At 50.9% G+C, this 17609-nt stretch overlaps 1 long non-coding RNA gene across 3 annotated transcripts; it reads right to left on the bottom strand.

Annotated features, from left to right (window-relative positions):
• Positions 1–1313: 1313 nt before the first annotated feature.
• LOC147576116 (uncharacterized) lies at positions 1314–16189 on the bottom strand. Of its 3 annotated transcripts, XR_015241787.1 has the most exons (4): positions 11860–16189; positions 10187–10258; positions 9163–9264; positions 1314–1607 (listed from the first exon to the last, which is right to left on the bottom strand). It is a non-coding gene; the product is annotated as an uncharacterized LOC147576116 (long non-coding RNA). The 3 variants fall into 3 exon arrangements; XR_015241786.1 differs by having other exon boundaries at positions 9163–10258; XR_015241785.1 differs by lacking the exon at positions 11860–16189 and having other exon boundaries at positions 10187–11678.
• Positions 16190–17609: the final 1420 nt, after the last annotated feature.

Below are 17609 nucleotides of genomic sequence, written 5' to 3'. Positions count from 1 at the left end.
ATTTACTGTGTAGCTCTCTCCACGGCTGTCAGAGGCGGGGGTGGGGAGGCAGGCGCCTTCTGGGACTGGTGCCTGCGGGAGGGGTTCAGACACACAGACTCAGATGGACAGGCCCATGGGCCCCTGCCACCTAGGTGCAAACGCCCACAGATGGACCTGCGTGGACGCCAGCATACCAACATGTGGATGGACATGTATACAGATGCACTGACACATTAACACATATCACAGGCAGAGCCCCAGAGGTGAAGGCATATGAGCCCAGACTCGTAGGCTGACGCATTAAGAAATCCACGGGCGCCCACTGAGACACATTACACAGGTAGAAACACTGCCATGCAAGAACACATGAACACAGACTCCCATGAAGTCCCCTGGCTTCGTGGGCCCAGACGCATGCGCTGACATTCAGAGACTTGGGCGCAACCTGATATATACCTGCAAATGCAAACACCCAGAGACACGGTGCGCCAGTGAGCAGAAGTTCATGGGCACAGACAACACTCACAATCGAGAGACCCACGGGCCTACACACAGATGTGCAGAGCCATGCTTGGTGAGGCCCACACAGTTGTGAGACCACAAATCTTTATGTGCACACACATAACAAGTCGCACTCTCAGAGACAGAAATTTGACAACCCCACAGAAAAGCCATGATGTGATGTGGACACCCCTGCACATATAGGATTTGGCCTTCGAGTCTCCATGGCAGGATTTTTGAGACACTGTAGGGCTCGTGGAAAGAGCACCGAGCTTAGGGTCAAGAGACCACATTCTAGTACCAGTGCCACCTCCCAGTTGCTGGGAGACCCTAAGCAAGTCATGTTACTTTTTAAAAATAACAGCTTTATCAAGATATAATTCTCATATCATGCAATTCATCTATCTAAAGTGTTCAAGTCAGTGGTTTTTAGTAGATCTACAGGGTCGTGCAACCATCACCGTAAGCCATTTAAGATTTTTTGGAAAATGTTTCTTTATTTTTGAGACAGAGATAGAGAGAGTGGAGGGGCAAAGAGAGAGGGAGACAGGATCTGAAGCAGCAGAGCCCAACGTGGGGCTGAAACCTACAAAACCATGAGATTGTGACCTGAGCCGAAGTGAGACACTTAATCAAACCAGCACCCCTCACTGTGAGACATTTTAGGACATTTGAACCATCTCCCCCCAACCCCATACCCATTGGCAGTCTCTCCTCTTCCCCCAATACTCCCCACCCCCAGATCTAAGCAACTCTTAATCTATTTTCTTTTTCTGTATATTTGCTGACTCTGGACGCGTTGTGTAAAGGAACTAAAAGAATGCATGGTGTTTGGTTTTTTTTGGTGATTGGCTTCTTTTACTTAACATAGAGTCTTCAATATTCACCCATGTTGTAACATGAACCAGTACTTCATTACTTTTCATGACCAAATAATATCCCATTGTATGGATATACTACATTTTATTTACGTATTCACCAGTTGATGGACATTTGGGTTCTTTCCACTTTTGGGCCATTATGAAAAATACTGCTCCAACCATTGTTGTACAAGTTTTTGTGTAGGCCCACGTTTTCATTTCTCTTGAGGAGAACTTCATCTTCCCAGAGTTTGGCTCTCCCACCTATAAAATGAGAGGGAATTCATTCCATTAGAATCGCAAGGCTGTCCAGGTGTACTTGTTTATGATTAATACGGAGTTCTCCAGCTGAGACCATGGTTCTCCTCATGTAGCCAGACCCACACACACTCACACACACAATTACCAACACAGCCATCAGACACATTAACATAGCCACAAAGGCACAGGTGCACCCAAGGCAGCCTAGACCCCCTCAGGGACTTGGTCCTGAGTTTGGGGCCTAGAGAAAAAAACAGAAATGCAGTCAGAGAGATTGTGATAGCCACAGGGAACATTGTCCTGACTCAAGGAGGGTCCTTTCATGGTGAAGGGGATAAAGTATGGCACTGGGGAGGAAGGGGTTTAGCCCACATGATGGGCGAAAAGGCAGGGTGAAAGGGTGAGGTTAGCGATGGGTGACTGAGTGAGGATCCACTCTGAGGACCAGGACACTTGGGTGCCACTTCCCCAGCTGTTTCTGCCTTCTCCTTTCCCCACCCATGTTACCCTTTGTCTCCTTGTTCCTTCTCCCAGAGGTAACATGACTCTTCCCCCTTCCCCAACAAGCTAAGGAGACAAAGGGGATCCTTTTCCAGCATAATTAAGCTTCAAAGTCAGCAGCTCCTCCCAGGAAACTGATCAGGTTTGCCCTGAGAGAGCCCTTTAGTGCGGGAGGGATGGCGAAGGGAGGGGAGACAGGGACAGACAGACAAGACCAGGAGACAGGAAAGTGAACTCGGACACCACTGAGCTGACACTGATTCTTATGACCTTGCACTGTCTGTCAGGAAAGTTTGATCTTTAATTCTCCTTCTTAGGAGAGGGATTTATGGAGTTGTGACCCGATTAGCTACAGACCCCAAAACACTGTCTCCCCACAATCACAGAAGTCCTGGGTATGGATGAGTGAAAATGTCTGAGTGTGCGTGTATCCATGTGTGGATGCCCACCGATATTATGGACGTGTGTTTATGGAGCTGTTGTGTATCAGTATGTAAGTGTGTGAGTGCCTGTCTGTCCCCAACCCTCTCGGCCCCCACCCCCACCCATGCCCCCTGCAGAAGGCTCACTGTGCGGCCTCAGCGGAGTTTCTAACCTGGAGTGATCGCTTTCCTGATTTGCCACTTTAGTACTCTTGTTAATGAATTTTTAATCTTCTTAATGACATTAAACACGGAAAGTAATTAAGGAAAACAAGTTTGAAACTGCTGACTTCAACCCTTTATTCACAACTATTTAATGTAGAATTAATTTGATTTTGCCCATTATTCAAATGAACGCGCTACCTTCTCCTCGGCCCCAGGCCTGTCCCCTTGCCCCCTCCCCACATGCCCAGGGACCCCCTCTCTCGCCGCCACCCAGTTATCACTGACCCTAGTGGGTGATGGTTTCCGTGTGACATGTCTGTGCTTGGGGCCTGGGTGTGAGGCCTGAGCCCAACTCCTGGAGGGTAAGGATCAAAGAACGGCTTCTCTGGGTTGGGAGACAGCACAAGGAAGGTGGGGGTGGGGCTGAAGATCTGAGGCTGGAATGATGCAGACTCTTCCATCTCGGATTTCCCACCTAGACGCTCATCATCAGCCCTAGGTCCCATCTATGCACTCAAATGCTTGGTTGTTGGGGACATTCAGATCACAGGGATTTGGTATTAGACTATTTAAATCTATAGACCTCAAGGTAGTCAGGTATCTGGAGGCTCAAATGCTGAGGTCCCATGAAGTCCAATTTCAGACCATTTTTCAAAATTTCACTTTTATAATTTCAGAGAAAGAAGCTTCTCTCCCTAAACCCTAAGCCTTGGGCCACTATCTGGGTAAGGCTAAAATGGGCAGGTCATAGCTGTTTGAAACTGGTCCTGGGTGGAGAAACCAGGCCCCAAGCAGTCAGCCAGTCCAAGCCTAAGTGGGTTTTGGCCTCCACCTTCTGGAAGGGGTCTTTTCTTTTTTTCTTTTATTTTTTTAAAATGTTTATTTTTTGAGAAGTGGGGGGAGGGGCAGAGAAAGAGGGAGACACAGAATCCAAAGCAGGCTCCAGGTTCCAAGCTGTCAGCACAGAGCCCGATGCGGCGCTTGAACTCACGAACTGTGAGATCATGACCTGAGCTGAAGTCAGCCAACTGAGCCACCCAGGTGCCCCCTGGAAGGGATCTTTAAGGGGACTCTGACCCTTGGATGAGAGGAAAGACAGGGTCCATATGAGCCCTGGGGGCACTCAGGTCCTGGGCCTCAATGTCCTCACGGCTGGAGGTAGCTGGGCTAAGGCTATAGTAGGTCACCCCCAGCCTCCTGACTCCTGCCCCCAAAAGGCCACCTCCTTTACCCTTGGGTCCCAGATATTGTTTTGTGTGTGTGTCATACCTGTATAGTGGTGAGAAAGGAAGGTTTGGGGTGGACACGACCCTAGGAGGCAGCTGAGGGAGGGGGAAATCTCAGCATGTGCCCTCAGGCAGATATGCCATAAATCCTGGCTCTGGACCTCCTCTGGACTTTGGATAAGCTCTGACCTCTCCTCTCCTCCTCTCTGAAGTGGGGAGACCGACTCTTACCTCAAGTTGTTACAAAGATTAAGTGAGATGTCATGGTGACCTTACCATTAGCTCCTGGCAGTTCCAAAAACATGCCAGAGAAGGAAAACTGAGGGGTTCAGGGGCTAGGGACCAAAAGAGGGTCTTAGGAAGCCATGGATTTGCCCAGATATACTGAGGGTAGAGAGGGGAGCTAGCATCTGGGAGCTTCCTCCCTTTTATCCCTTCAACAACACTGGAATTTTTCCTTGGCTTCATTCCCCTGAGTTATATCACCAAGAGGGGTTTTCTCTCTTCCCCCCTCTCCCTTACGCCTTCCTCTTGCCTCTTCTCTCCAAACAAGCCTCCCCCAAGCCACTCCACTCATCTCAGCTCCTGGGAGCAACCAATCCTCCCACCACCCCCCCACCCCCCCGCCCCCCATCACTGCACTGAGCCATGACTGGGCCTGAGCTGAGGCGGGAGTCTCGCGCCCCTTCCTCCCATTCCAGGGACTTTATGGGCTGAGACGCTGCCGGCTTGCTCACTTCTCCCTCTCTCCTGCGTCTCTCTCCATCATTCTCCATGTTTCTTTCCCCCTCTTTCTTTCCTCCCTTGCCGTGGCCGGCCTTTCTCTCATCTGTCGTCTCTCCCTATCTCTGTGTGTTTCCACCTCTCTCAGTTCTCTTTCTTCAGAGACCAGGGATTCTAGAACATTTCCAGCTACAACTGTCCAGGGCACACTCTCAAGAAGGGAAAGCTGACAGGGGGTACTGGGAGGACCCCACCTCAAGTGGGCCCCACTTCCCCTTCTTGCTGACATCCTAAGAAGGACCAGGAGGAAGAGGACCCGATCAATGTAGCACACTCACACCACCCTCCCACACCTCCTCCCCACCCCGACCCTCTCACACTCAAAACCCTCTCACAAAGACCCACACTCTCTCTCACACCCACATGACAAACTTGCACCTCACTCACGCACAGACACAAGTGTGAGCAGGCACAGATACACACGGACGCAGATGCACACTCGCACACAGAGCCCCCCCCCCCCACAGATGCCTATGCGCACACACATACACACGCAGAGATCCCACAGGCGCCCAAAAGCACAGGGCAATGATTAATGTCCCCTCAGAAAAAGAAATTATATCGAATAAATTAAACTACTGTGGCAGCAAATTGAAAAATAAGGATGTAAATGAGGTTTGAATACTTAATATCAAAGACAAGGGGGGGGAACAAAAAGGGATCGCTGGGTCCCCTGAGAGGGGAGAGGATGTTCCCTCCTGCTCCCCGGTTCAAACCTGGCTCCTGTCCAGAGACCTCAGAGCTGGGGGCTGGGGTAGTATGGGGCTTCAGTCAGCACTGGGGACCCTCTCTTTGGTGGCCATGGCAGAGAGTCCCAGAGCCCCTAGAAAGACTCAGAGAGGATGAGGAAGAGGTGATGCAACCACCTGGTAGCATGTCATATCTCACCCCTGACAGACCCCAACACACAAGTGGGTACTTGCTTCCAGACCCAACACATGCTTCTTTGAAGGTCTACCCTGGCTTACTTGAGCTCACGACTCATCTCCCCCCAGATCCCCACACACCTCAAGACACCCAAACACATTTGATCACATATGCTTGCTCAGCCCTCAACTCAACGTCAAAGCTGCACGCATTCTCCGAACTCGCCTGCCTCATCGCCACCCCCAATATGTCCTAAACCCGCTTCGCACCCTGACTACACCACAGGCATTCTTCCCCCCCAAAAGCCCAGTGCCCACTGGGCACAGTCCTACCCACACCAAACACCCCAAACACACATCTGCACATACATGGGTTCACACACACAAACATAAACTCTTTCCTTGGAGCACATCGTGACATACTCCTGTCACACACACACACACACACACACACACACACACACCTCTCTCTCTCTCTCTCTCACACACACACACACACACACACACACACACACACACACACGGATGGTAATACCATCCCTGAGCCCCAACCCCTCAGAAATTGTGGGAAGGAGAGAGGCAGGGTTGGAAGAGCCTTCTCTTTCTCCCTAGGCTTTAAGGGAGTCCTCCGTGTACACACACACACACACACACACACACACACACCCCGGAGCACTTCCAGCCAGCCTCCATCTTTCCATTTCTCTCTGCCTCCCTCTCTGGCGCTGTCTCAGTTTCCCTCACTTTGCCTGTCAAGTGCTTTTTCCCTGTCGCCTTTGTCTCGGACATCCCAATATGTCCTGCCCCCCTCCTCCCCGTCGGTCGCCAGGCCCTGAGCCGCCACCCGCACCCCCACCCTGCGGCACCCCCGCCCCTCCCCCTCCTCCGCGGCTCTCGCTGTCGTCTCTGTTCATATATATTTAGTATTTATTTACAAGGCTGGGTTTTTTCCCTGGGCGGGAAGCCAGCCGTGCACAGAAATCCTTAAGATGCTATAAAGCTGGTGAGGTATAAAATGGAAAGTGGTTAGTGCGCTGTTTGGAGATATCTCACCGGCGGCCGGGGGCCCGCGCCGCCCAGCCGCCCGCTGTAAATCTCCCGGAGTTTAGCGCGCTTGTTTGTATCAGGCCGCGAGGGGAGGGACCGGTCGCCAGGGCGGTGGGCCGGCGGGAGGGGGCGCCCCCCAGCGCCGGGGACCCCTCGGGAGAGGGCGCTCCCTCTTGCAATGGAGGTGGGTGAAGGGGGGCTGGGAAGCCGCCTTTTGGGAAACAGAGGCTCCACGGCTGTGCCTCTTCTGAACTGCGCCTAATCTCCCAGGGGGACGGAGAGAAAACCTGGGGCCCAGAGCTCCCCCCACCCCGCCCCAACCCCCGCGCGCGCGGGACGGAGACCCCACAATACCCCCCACCACTTGTGAGCCTCCTCCCCAGGAGCTTCACTTCCCCGCCCCTTCGCCGAGGGCCTGTGGTCTGTGGCCTGGGGAAGGAGCAGATGACACCCCCCCCCCCCCCCCCCCCCCGCCCCCTGCCAGGAAGAGTTTGGGGCAGGGGACCAAGGTTCCTTCCTGCAGAGCTAGGGCCTCTCACACTTTATTTCACTCCCCTGAGCAGCAGTTGCCTCTCCCTTGCAGGGTCCTGATAGCTCCTACCCCAAGGGCTGAAGGGAAGATGAAATGAGTCAATGCAGCTGAAGGATTTAGCACCGTGCCTGGTACATAGTAGATGCTCAGTGAATGCCGACTGTGTGATTTGTGCCAATCTGCCCAGCACTTTGTTCATCCATGTGTTTAGCTAGTTGCTCATTTACTCATTTATTTTGTCAACTATTCACAGCACCCATCCACCCATCCATTCAGCAGCTTCAAGCTGTGTGGTTCTGGCCTCTGTGGTGGAGAATTCTGCAGAAGGCAACAGACCTCCCAGGGAACCTCCAGTTGGGATGGGGCACTAAGATCTACACCAAGAGGGTAAAAGAGCCACCTCTGGATTAAGTAGCATTTCAGGGCAGCTTGGAGGAAAGGGCTCACCCCACCCATCATGACATCCCTGTCCGCAGTCCCTGGTGGAGCCCTTTGACTTCCTGTGGCCTGAAAGTCCCAGGAGGAGTGAAGGAGCAACTAGACTGTGAACCTCCAGAGGGCAGGCCTCATCCCCCACCCGTCCAGCCCCCAACCCCAGCAGAGCCTGGAGCCAGCTCTCAAGAGCTGTCAGTAAGTGCCCTTTGATTGATGAGTTGGGAAGGCTGAACTCTGCCACACTCCTCTCTCTCTTTAGAGCGGTGACACACCTGTCATATAACCTGCACACGCATGTCCCAGCTCACCTGGACACGTCAGGAGGGCCAGGAGTAATGACAGGGAAATTTTAGGTGGTCACTGCCCAGAAATGGAGGCTCAGAAGAGCCAAGTCTGTGTCACACAGTCATGTCCAAGCCAGTCTTTCTGTATTGGTTCATTCATTCCATCATTCATTCACTCATTCATTTATTTATTCAACAGGCATTTACTGAGCCTCCTGGGCCAGGGGCTGAGGGCGATTCAAATGAACGTTACTTAGGCCTGGCTCTCAAGAGGTTTATAGTCCAGGACAGCTGTAGGGCAAACATTCTAGTAATGACTATTGGGAAAATAAGAGCCAAGAAAGCTGTAGAGGACTAGAAATTTCACAGGGAAGAGAAACCACTGCTGGTGGTGGTGGTGAACAACAACAACAACAAAACCAGCAGGCACCTTGCTAAGCAATTTATAGGGAGTATTCAGAAGATGGCTTTACTTGAATCAGGTCTTGCAGAAAATTAGGATATTGATGGGCAGAGATAAACTGGGTGTTGGGCAGTGATACCATCCCAGAAGGACAGCATCGCAGGCAGAAGAGGAGAATGGACCAGCCCACAGAGGTGGGAAGTTGCTGGGTGGGGAGTGTGCAAGGGAACCACTCAGAGTCCAATTTGGCTGGCAAGTATGAGCATGAAGGAGAGTAATGGGAAGTCTTGGAGAGAGGGGGAGGAAGGGGCCAGGTCACAAAGGGCCACGAATATAGGAGTCAGGAGTTTGTACTTTATTTAGTATGCAGTGGGGAACCATTGAAGGTTTTTGAGCAGGAGAGTGGCACGATCAGAGCTGTGCTTTAGGAAAATGAATCTGGCAGCAGTGTGTAGAACAATCGGGGACATGGAACTCAGAGGCAGAGAGCCCCGCTGGGAGAAAGAAGCCACACTTGGAGACTTGGTGCATGGCTTGCACTCAACAGGGTTTGTTGGTTGAAGTGAAGAGGCTTGGGAGAGCTGTGATAAGGGCCTTCCTGGAGACAGTGGTGATGGCGAGGCAAAGATGGGTACCAAAGAAATAAGGAAGCATCTCTGAATTTGTACCCTAATTGAAAGTAGAGATGAGGACAGCAGAGGACTAGGGGCTCCAAGGCTTCTGTGAGGGTAAGTGGGTGGGCAACAGGGCTACCAACAAAGTGGGAGTCACATGCTGTTGCTAGCTTTAGGAGAGGCATGCAGGCTGCTTTTTGAGTATGAGCCTTGCGCTGCCTGGGTTGTGGGCTCGGATCTCAAGAGAAGCTTGGGGGTTAGAGATCAGTGCTCCCATTACCTGCTCGGGGGTGACAGCTGCAAGTTCCCAAGTGACTGAGATCTCCTGAGAGACTGGAGAGAACAGTGGAGAGCTTTGCACTGTGGCTACATTTGGGAGAGACTGTAGGGGAAGAAAGAGACAGAGAAGGAGGGTTAGAGACGCGGGGGAAGAATGCAGTGGACAAGGCAGCCAGGAGATGGGTAGTTCTCCTCGAGTGACTGGTATTCCAAGGCTTCCCAGGGGATGGGGCCTGAGAATCACAAGTGGGGCCTGGTGGTCAAGAGGTTGGACGGGAGGCCGGGAGCAACCTTGTCGGGGGAGAAGTGAGGCTGGAGGGTGCTCCTGGGAGCAAGGGCTACTCCGGGGCACAACATGCAGGGTAGTCTATCACCTGCCCACTGCTCACACCAAGCCCCCAGATTTGAGGTTTCACCAGAGGCCCTCTTGTCCCTCTCCTGGATGGAGCAAAGGTTGGAGTCAGTGGGCAGGAAAGTGGGAGCCACTGGGACCGAATGCCCCCCGACTTGGGATTCCTGAGACCCTTAGATCTCAGCATACTCAGGGGTTTCTAAGGTTCATGCTGTTTACTTGGCTACAAACCACACAGCCATGCTCTTCTTTTTGATGTAGGTAACACCCTCATCGGGTCATCCCCTGGACAGGGTTGACCACCTTCTTCCTTGGCACTAGAGCACACTCTGTTCCACAGCTGGCTACCTCTATCTTGGGCCATACCCCAGCACCTGGGCCAGCGATGCCCAGGTCCCCCCAGCATCCCTGGAACCGTGGGGTTTAGGAAGTAGAGGGGACAGGACCCAGAACCTCATTCCCATTTAGGAGGAGCAAAGCATGGGAGGTGGTGTGGGCCCCCACCCTCCCGGAGGGGACCCGCAGTCCTAAATGCCCCCGCGCCTTCTCCATATTGTGGGAAAAGCTGCTGCATCCATCACTGTCAGGCGCCGAGTTTGAATAAATTTGAATGCACTGAGCCGTGGGCTGCAGTTTCTATAATATCACTTTCCAGTTTGAATATTTCACTTACTTTTTTTTTTTTGAATTTCTTTTTATCCAACAGTTTCTCCTCCTTTTCATCTCCCCCCACTGCAGCCGAGCTCTGGATGTAGAGAGAGGACAGTGCCTTGAGGGTGTCTGAGATGGGAAGAGACTAGGCCTTTAGTAGCTTTGGCATCTCTGTCCTCCCGCCCACCACCCTCACCCTACACATGTGCTCCCTGGGCCAGGAGCTTCATCTCCCCACTATTTGTATAGATGGAGAAACAGTAGTTGGAGCATGAGCCACCCTTGAACTCCCACCCTTCTCTATGGGCAGACCAAGTGTGCCAGCGTTCTGCTTCTTCCCTACAGGGACCTTAACCCCTCACCTACTGACCCTCCATCACATGCGGGTGTGTGTGTGTGTGCGCGTGTGCGTGTGCGCGCGCGCACACACACACACACACACACTCCCTCAGATATATTAACTTGTACCTAAACGCTAATGGCAGCTTGCAATTTCCCACTAGGAAGCTTGCTCCTAAGTCCCTCCGGCCACTGTCCTGCCTTCCCCTATAAATGAGGACCCCTGGCTATCCTTCTCCATCTCCCTGTATCTCTTCATCTCCATCCATCAGTGTGGTGTCAGTACAGCCATGCCTCCGGATAGGGGCTGCTGGGAGGGAGAAAGGAATAGAGTCCTGGCAATGCATTCCAGAGAACTGTCTCCCAACAAGCCCCATGATTTGCTGGACTATGGTTAGTGCCATCCCCATTCCTTGCCCACAGCTCAGGGACCAGGAAGAACTGAGGTGCAAGGAGGGAAAGAGACCATCCTCAAATAAAATGAGTCAGGATTGCATTCAAGCTTGGGTCCAGATAGGGATGGGGAAGTGAGCAGATTGAGAAGGGTATTCTGGGGACCCTCTGAGTCTGTATTTTTCTATGGCAGCATCTGGTCACACTGCCCCTTGGACCATACATAAGGTACCCTGGCTACATAATCTCGAGAGGGCAGTGACCATCCAGGAGGCCCAGTGATACTGACATCAATGAGGACATTCTGCTTTATGGGGCACACTAAGTGGCTAGAGGGCCACTGAGTGCCCCAACCATCTAAAAAGGACCCACATTGGCCATCTCCCATGGAAACATTATTCATAGAGCACATGCTCCTCTTTCCTGCCAGAAATGGCACTTCCTTTGGCTACTAATAGTCCCCCAACTATGCCTACATCTGTCACATAGTAGGTATGTATTGGGGGTTATGTATGAGGGGAAGCAGGAAGCAGAAAGCTTCCGTGAATCTCTGACTTCTGGAGGCAATGCACAGCTCCCCACTCTGTGCCTGGTCCTGTGTGCTTATAGTTAGTGGAAAAGGCAGGATACAGAGAGGAAATGGTCAGACTTTGGGAGCACAAGATGTGATTGGGGAGGTGAAATTATCATTCAGAGTAATATTTATTTCTACTTTACATTTTGCTATGCTCAAAAAGGGTTTGAGCAGATTTAGGACACACACACACACACACACACACACACACACACACACACACACACACACACCAAACAGTTTAGAAAAAGAGAGAGGCAACTGGAAATCATCTGAAGGCAGGAGAAAGATAAATGGAGCGGGGTCTTGTGGGAGGAGTGTCGGCAGTCAGCGTGGCCATCACCAGGTGGGGGCCTGTGTTGTAATTGTCCACCTCTCGAGGAGCTCACCTGTGTGGGTTCAGGTAGTCAGGGAAGGCTTTCTGGAGGAGGTGGAACCAGTCCAGGGACTCGACAGATGGCAGAACAAGCCGGATTGGTGGTCCAGCGGCAAGACTGGAGGGAGGAAAGTCGGAGACCAGGAGCTGAACGTGTGGCAAGTGTTGGTCAGGGAGGGGTTGGCAATGGGAGCAGTGAGTTTGAGGGACAGTGAGCAGGTGGCAGAGATACAATATGTCCAGGGGACAGTAAAGAGAGGAGAGTCGCTGTGAGCCATTGATAGGAGGTGGGGTGGCCAGTGTACTGAGAGCATTTAGGAGGTGCCCCAGACTAGCTTGGCCTCACCTCAATATTTCCTAATTCTAATACAGGCCTCTCAGGCCCCTCTTCCTGCAGCCCCTCTCTCCACCCCCATGAGCTGAAACTCAGCACCCAGCAAAGACAGCCCTCACCAATGGAGGGTTGGCTATACCAAACAGCCCCCCCCTCCCCAGAAGGAGGCACAGATCCCTACGAGGGTGGAAGCCTGAGCCTCCCCTCCCCCAGTGTGCCAGGGCTGGCCCCGTGGCGGGAGGGGTGCGGTGTGAAGGGAGAGGCTCTCCTGCCGCACCATGACAGATGATTGACTCGAAACAATATCTAAGGCGATCAGGATAAAGTGCTGGCCATTTCAAGGCTCAGCAGAATTCAGATTCTAATTAGACTTCTCACCACATTCCAAATAAAAATGGTTCCCCTGGTATCCTCTTTGCCTATCAGGTGTCTCTCCCTGATCGCTGGAACAAAACGCATAAAGAAAGTGATTAAAGCCATAACAAAGGCATAAAATTGGAATTATCGCTGCCACCACATCTGGGAGCATGGAGTGTCACCACACCGCCCCCTCCTCCCCAAACCTGCACACACACAGAGATGCTGTCCCACTCCGGCTCCTGGCTGGGCACCCTGCAATGATAGCCATCAGATAGGTGAGGAGCTGGGGGGAGGAGTGTTCAGGGGAAGGGGTGGAACTGGGAGGTGGGGGGGGGGGTGTCCAAGGAGCCAGAGACTGGAGATTAGGAGGGAGTAAAGTGGGCAAATGAAGGGCTCCAGGCCTGGGGAGCAAGGAGTGAGTGGTCCAAGGAGTGAGGGATGGGCAGACAATGGTCACTGTTTCAAGTGTCTAAATATTTGCCAGTAGAGAGGGCCCTTGGGGCTTTTGCCTTGATGACCTCACCACCCCCAGGACATATACGCTCATGTGCACACATTGTAATCAGGGCTCACAATGCGCTATCAATTGTTTCATGCCTTGCACGTGTTGTCCATCTCTGTTGGGAGATACCTCAAGTCCTCCAGCTGACCCACTGCCCAAGCCACTGGACCCAGTGCTGGTTTCCAGTTCTCTTTCCCCACCTGCGTCCAACAGAGGGCACCCACCTATAGAGACTACTAAGTCCCCATTGGTCCCTAGCATGTGTGTGCACAGCCAGCATGCAATCCAGAGACCCCAGTCCCCTGCACTGCACATTTGCACACATGCACACACGCACACGTGTACCATGCCTATAACAATACCCTCACACAGTACACCACATTCTGGAAATTTAGCAAAGGCCCCCATCTCTTTGGGGCCCTGGCCTCTCTAGCTCTTCTGCCTCCCCTCCTGCAGCCCCTGTCTGCCCCTCACAGCTAGCCTGGTACCTGGTATGGGGCAGCCTTGTTCCCTGCGTGGGGTGGGTAGGCAGGCGGGAGGTCCAGAGGAGGGTGAGGGAGTGGGAGCAGGGCTCTGAGCGGGGACGATATAAAATTAAAAGGTAAAAAGCAGGAACGCAAATGGAGGGTGCTTTCAGCTTTCACATTATTAATGACTCTTCAAAAAATCGGCGAGTTTTCCAATCTTCTCTGAGAAGCGCTTGAAGGAGCTCACAGATGAAACTGACCTTCAAAATGTTCTTTGGTCTTTAGTTAAGAAATTCGCTCGCCATTATGGCATCATTAGGGAAACAAGGATAAAATTACTCCATGGTTAATGACCTATAGTATCTCCCCACCAAAATTTGTTTCAGATCTAATAAAACTGTGCTTAACACACTCGGATGAGTTATGAGGACTGTTCTGCAGGGTATTAAAATGTGGAAAATAGATTTTCCGAAGCTGGGGGGACTGGACTTTTTGAATCAGATAGCAGAATGGAATTTTCTGGGCAATAAATTCTTCCATGTCTCAATTTCATCTCGCGCTCTCTCTCTCCTGCCTGCCTCTGCCCCTCTCTCTCTCCCTCACTCTCTCTCTCCCCCACTCTCTCTCTGTCTCCCTCTCTCTGTCTTTCATCTTTTCCTAAAATACTGAAGCAACACAGAAACCTTTCCAATTTGAAGCCTACATAAACTTTGAAAAAAGCAGAGTGACAAAGGCCGTCTGTGTGTGGTCGTGGGAGCCTGCGTATGCATGCACACGTATGTTTGTGGCTCCTGCCTGCCTCACAAGAGTGGAAGCAACTCTCTCCATCACTTCACCCAGTGCCTCTCTACACACCCAAGGTGGGACTGACACCCCCCATTTCTCTACTGCCGGCCAAGCTGCCAGATCTCACCCTCTGCACCGAAATCACAGGGCACGCCCAAGCTAATAACACTTCCTAGTATCTCCCCCATCCGCCCCCGCCCAGGGCCACCATACACACCAATGCCAGGAGTCAGCCTATGAGAACACACCTGCCCTGTCCACCCCAAACTTCTCGGGGATGGGAGGGGGGCTGCACTGGCCTTGCAGAGCTGCCCTGTTTTGCACACGTGCGTGCACATCAGCACATGCTAGCCTTCTTGGTGAGGCACACCCAGATGCCCCAGCCAGCCAGGCTGGAGGCTGAGACCCGAGCCCCGGCCCAAGCACTGGCCGAAGGTTTTCGGGGGCTGGAGACTGCCGCGGAGAGAGGTGGCTGGCGAGGTAATGGCATTTTGCTCTCTTTAAACTTTAATCTTTCCTATTAATTCCCTGCAACTGGAGAATGTGTGAGAGTTAATGTTCCGTGAACGTGTTTCGCACTCGGCAGTCTCTTCGAGCTAATTACCTTCAGGTGCTAAATGGAGGGAAATTGCAATCCATTTGGATGTGAAAAAATTTCGCCTTCCCGTCCCCTGTGAGACATCCTTTTTCCTGAGTGCTGCAGAAAGAATGCTCTCTGGGTGGGAGTTTTTTTCCTAATGTTTTTTTTCTTCGGCCCCTTCCCCCGCCCCCTTTCTCCAAGAGTCTGGGTTTTGCAGGACGGTGGTGGTTGGAGACTGGAGGAGACCTGGGCCTTGGCACAAGGTCCAAGTCTGGGGTGGAGGCCAGGTGGGGAGGGACTTACAAGCAGGGGAGATGCCCAGCCTGAGAATCCAGCCCTTGCCCCTTAGAGGCCTTGGAGTGGAAGTGTATTTACACGCTTAATAACACGCTTATTACCAGTGTTTCTCAGCTGCTAGGTTTTGAATACAGATATAATAGAATTTTACAAGCCACATAAAAGCTGTCCTTCTCCTGGACCCTGAACTGGGGTGTCTGGCAGGGCGGAGGACAGGGAATGGCAAATGGAGATGAGGAAGGGGCTTGAGGAAGGAGAGAATGGAAATGGATCAGAGAACTGGACAGAGAAGAGAGGAGAATGGTGTGGGAGGGAGATGGGCAGGGGGGTTGAGGGGAAGATGGGTAGGAGCTCTGTCTCCATCCCAGAGAACTGGCACCAAGGAGAAAGGCATGAAGGCCAGGAAGGTCAGCTCCCGAAGCCTCTTAGGTCTTGGCACAGCACACTCACCTTAGTGACACGCCCATCCCTCCAGCCCCATCCTTGACCTCTGATCTCAGACCTCAACCTCATCCAAGCCTCACAAAAAGAGACATCTAATTTTACCTCCTCCCTCTGCCTTGGATCCAACCTACTAGTCTTTACAAACCCCATTTCTTAACCTAGGTTGGGGCAGGGAGCTGTCCAGGTGTAATATGTTGCTTCCACCCAACAGGGAACAGTCTGGTTTAAGACACACAAGACAGAGCCCCTCACCCCCTAAGTAAATAGCACTCCATTTGAAAGAGGGTTTGGCCCCCCCATGATGGCCTGGGGTTTTACCCTCCACTTGGAATTCTTTCTCTGGTCTCAACCTGTGTACTACTTGTGAGGGAACAACCATTCTAACACTGAAGAGCCTTCTTTGGGAGAATATACTGGGAAAATATTGGAGTGGCTTGGGTTTACTTATTTGTTAAAAGTTTATTCTGAAGGGTTTCAAATATAAATATACATAGATACATAGATAGATAGGTAGATAGATTTAAATGTTTATTCATTTATTTAGAGAGAAAGCATGGTGCACGGGCGGGGGAGGGGCAGAGAGAGAGAGAGAGAGAGAGAGAGAGAGAGAGAGAGGGAGAGAGAGAATCCCTCTGCTATCAGCGCAGAGCCTGATGTAGAGGTCAAACTCAGGAACCATGAGATCATGACCTGAGGCAAAATCAAGAGTGAGATGCTCACCCAGTTGAGCCACCCAGACATCCCTTAAAAGATCTTTCTACCTATCAACTAGTTTCAATAATTATCAACATAGGGCCAATCTTATTTCTTCTATCTGCCAGGACTATTTGGACACAGACATCAAATCACCTCACCTGTCGATGATTTAACATGCATTTCTAAAAGTTAAGGACACTTTTAGCATTACCTCAATAGCATTATCTCACTTAAATAAAAATTAACTATAATTCCTTACTCTCATCAAATATCTATTCAGTTCTATATGCTACACTTTCTTTTTAAATTTTTGAAAATTTCTTTTAAAAAAATTATTAATGTTTATTTTGTTTTTGAAAGAGGTGGGGGAGGGGCAGAGAGAGAGGACAGACAGAATCCCAAGCAGCCTCTGCACCATCAGCACAGAGCCTGTCACGGGTGAGATCATGACCTAAGCAGAGATCAAGAGCTTGATACTCAACCATCTGAGCCACGCAGGCACTCCTAGGCTATACTTTCTTTCCTCTTCTTGCAACTTATTTATTGAAGAAACTGTGGGCCATTTGTCCTATGGAATTTCCTTCATTCTGGATTTTGCTGATAGCACCCCTGTGGTATCATTTAACATGTTTCTCTGTCCCTTTAAAATGGTAGATTCCAGAGTTGCTTGGCTTCAGATTTGATTTTTTGGCTAGAATATTTTACAGTTGGTGTGAACTTCCTATTGCATCACGTCAGGACCACATAATTCCTCGTCGTTTTTCTTTTTAAATATCAAGATTAATCAGTGGGCTCAGTTGCTGTCAGCTGGATCTATCCATTATAAAGTTCACGTTCAGCTTTTTTCCCTCCATCAGCTTTTCACTTAATGGTTTTAACAGCCATTTACTATCATTGACTAGATCCATTCTTTCATTAGGTGTTGTTGTATTTGTTTTGAAACTGCTTCTATTCTTCCAGCTTTTTATTTTGACAAATTTAAAACTGTACAGCAAAGTTCACTGTTGCAATGAATGCTCATACACTCTGATACAGATGAACAATTTGTAACTATTTCCACATTTGGTTTAACTCTCCCTTTCTTGTTCTAAAACACTTGTGTGTTAGTTGCTGACATAAATGACACTTCATCCCTAAATACTTCAGATATCTTTTAAGAACAAGGACATTCTTCTGTACTGCACGGTGTAATGATCACTTTCAGGAAATTTAACATTTGCCTGATAGATGAGTTCATATTCAAAACCCTTCTATTCTCCCAGTAATGTTCTTTATAACTGCCCCTCCCTCATCCCAA

The sequence above is a fragment of the Puma concolor genome, chromosome D2, assembly GCF_028749965.1.
Source record: "Puma concolor isolate L17-30 chromosome D2, mPumCon1.1.hap2, whole genome shotgun sequence".
Lineage (NCBI taxonomy): Eukaryota > Metazoa > Chordata > Mammalia > Carnivora > Felidae > Puma > Puma concolor.
Note: the sequence above shows the minus strand (reverse complement) of the source record. Positions and strands in the feature narration are given on the sequence as shown.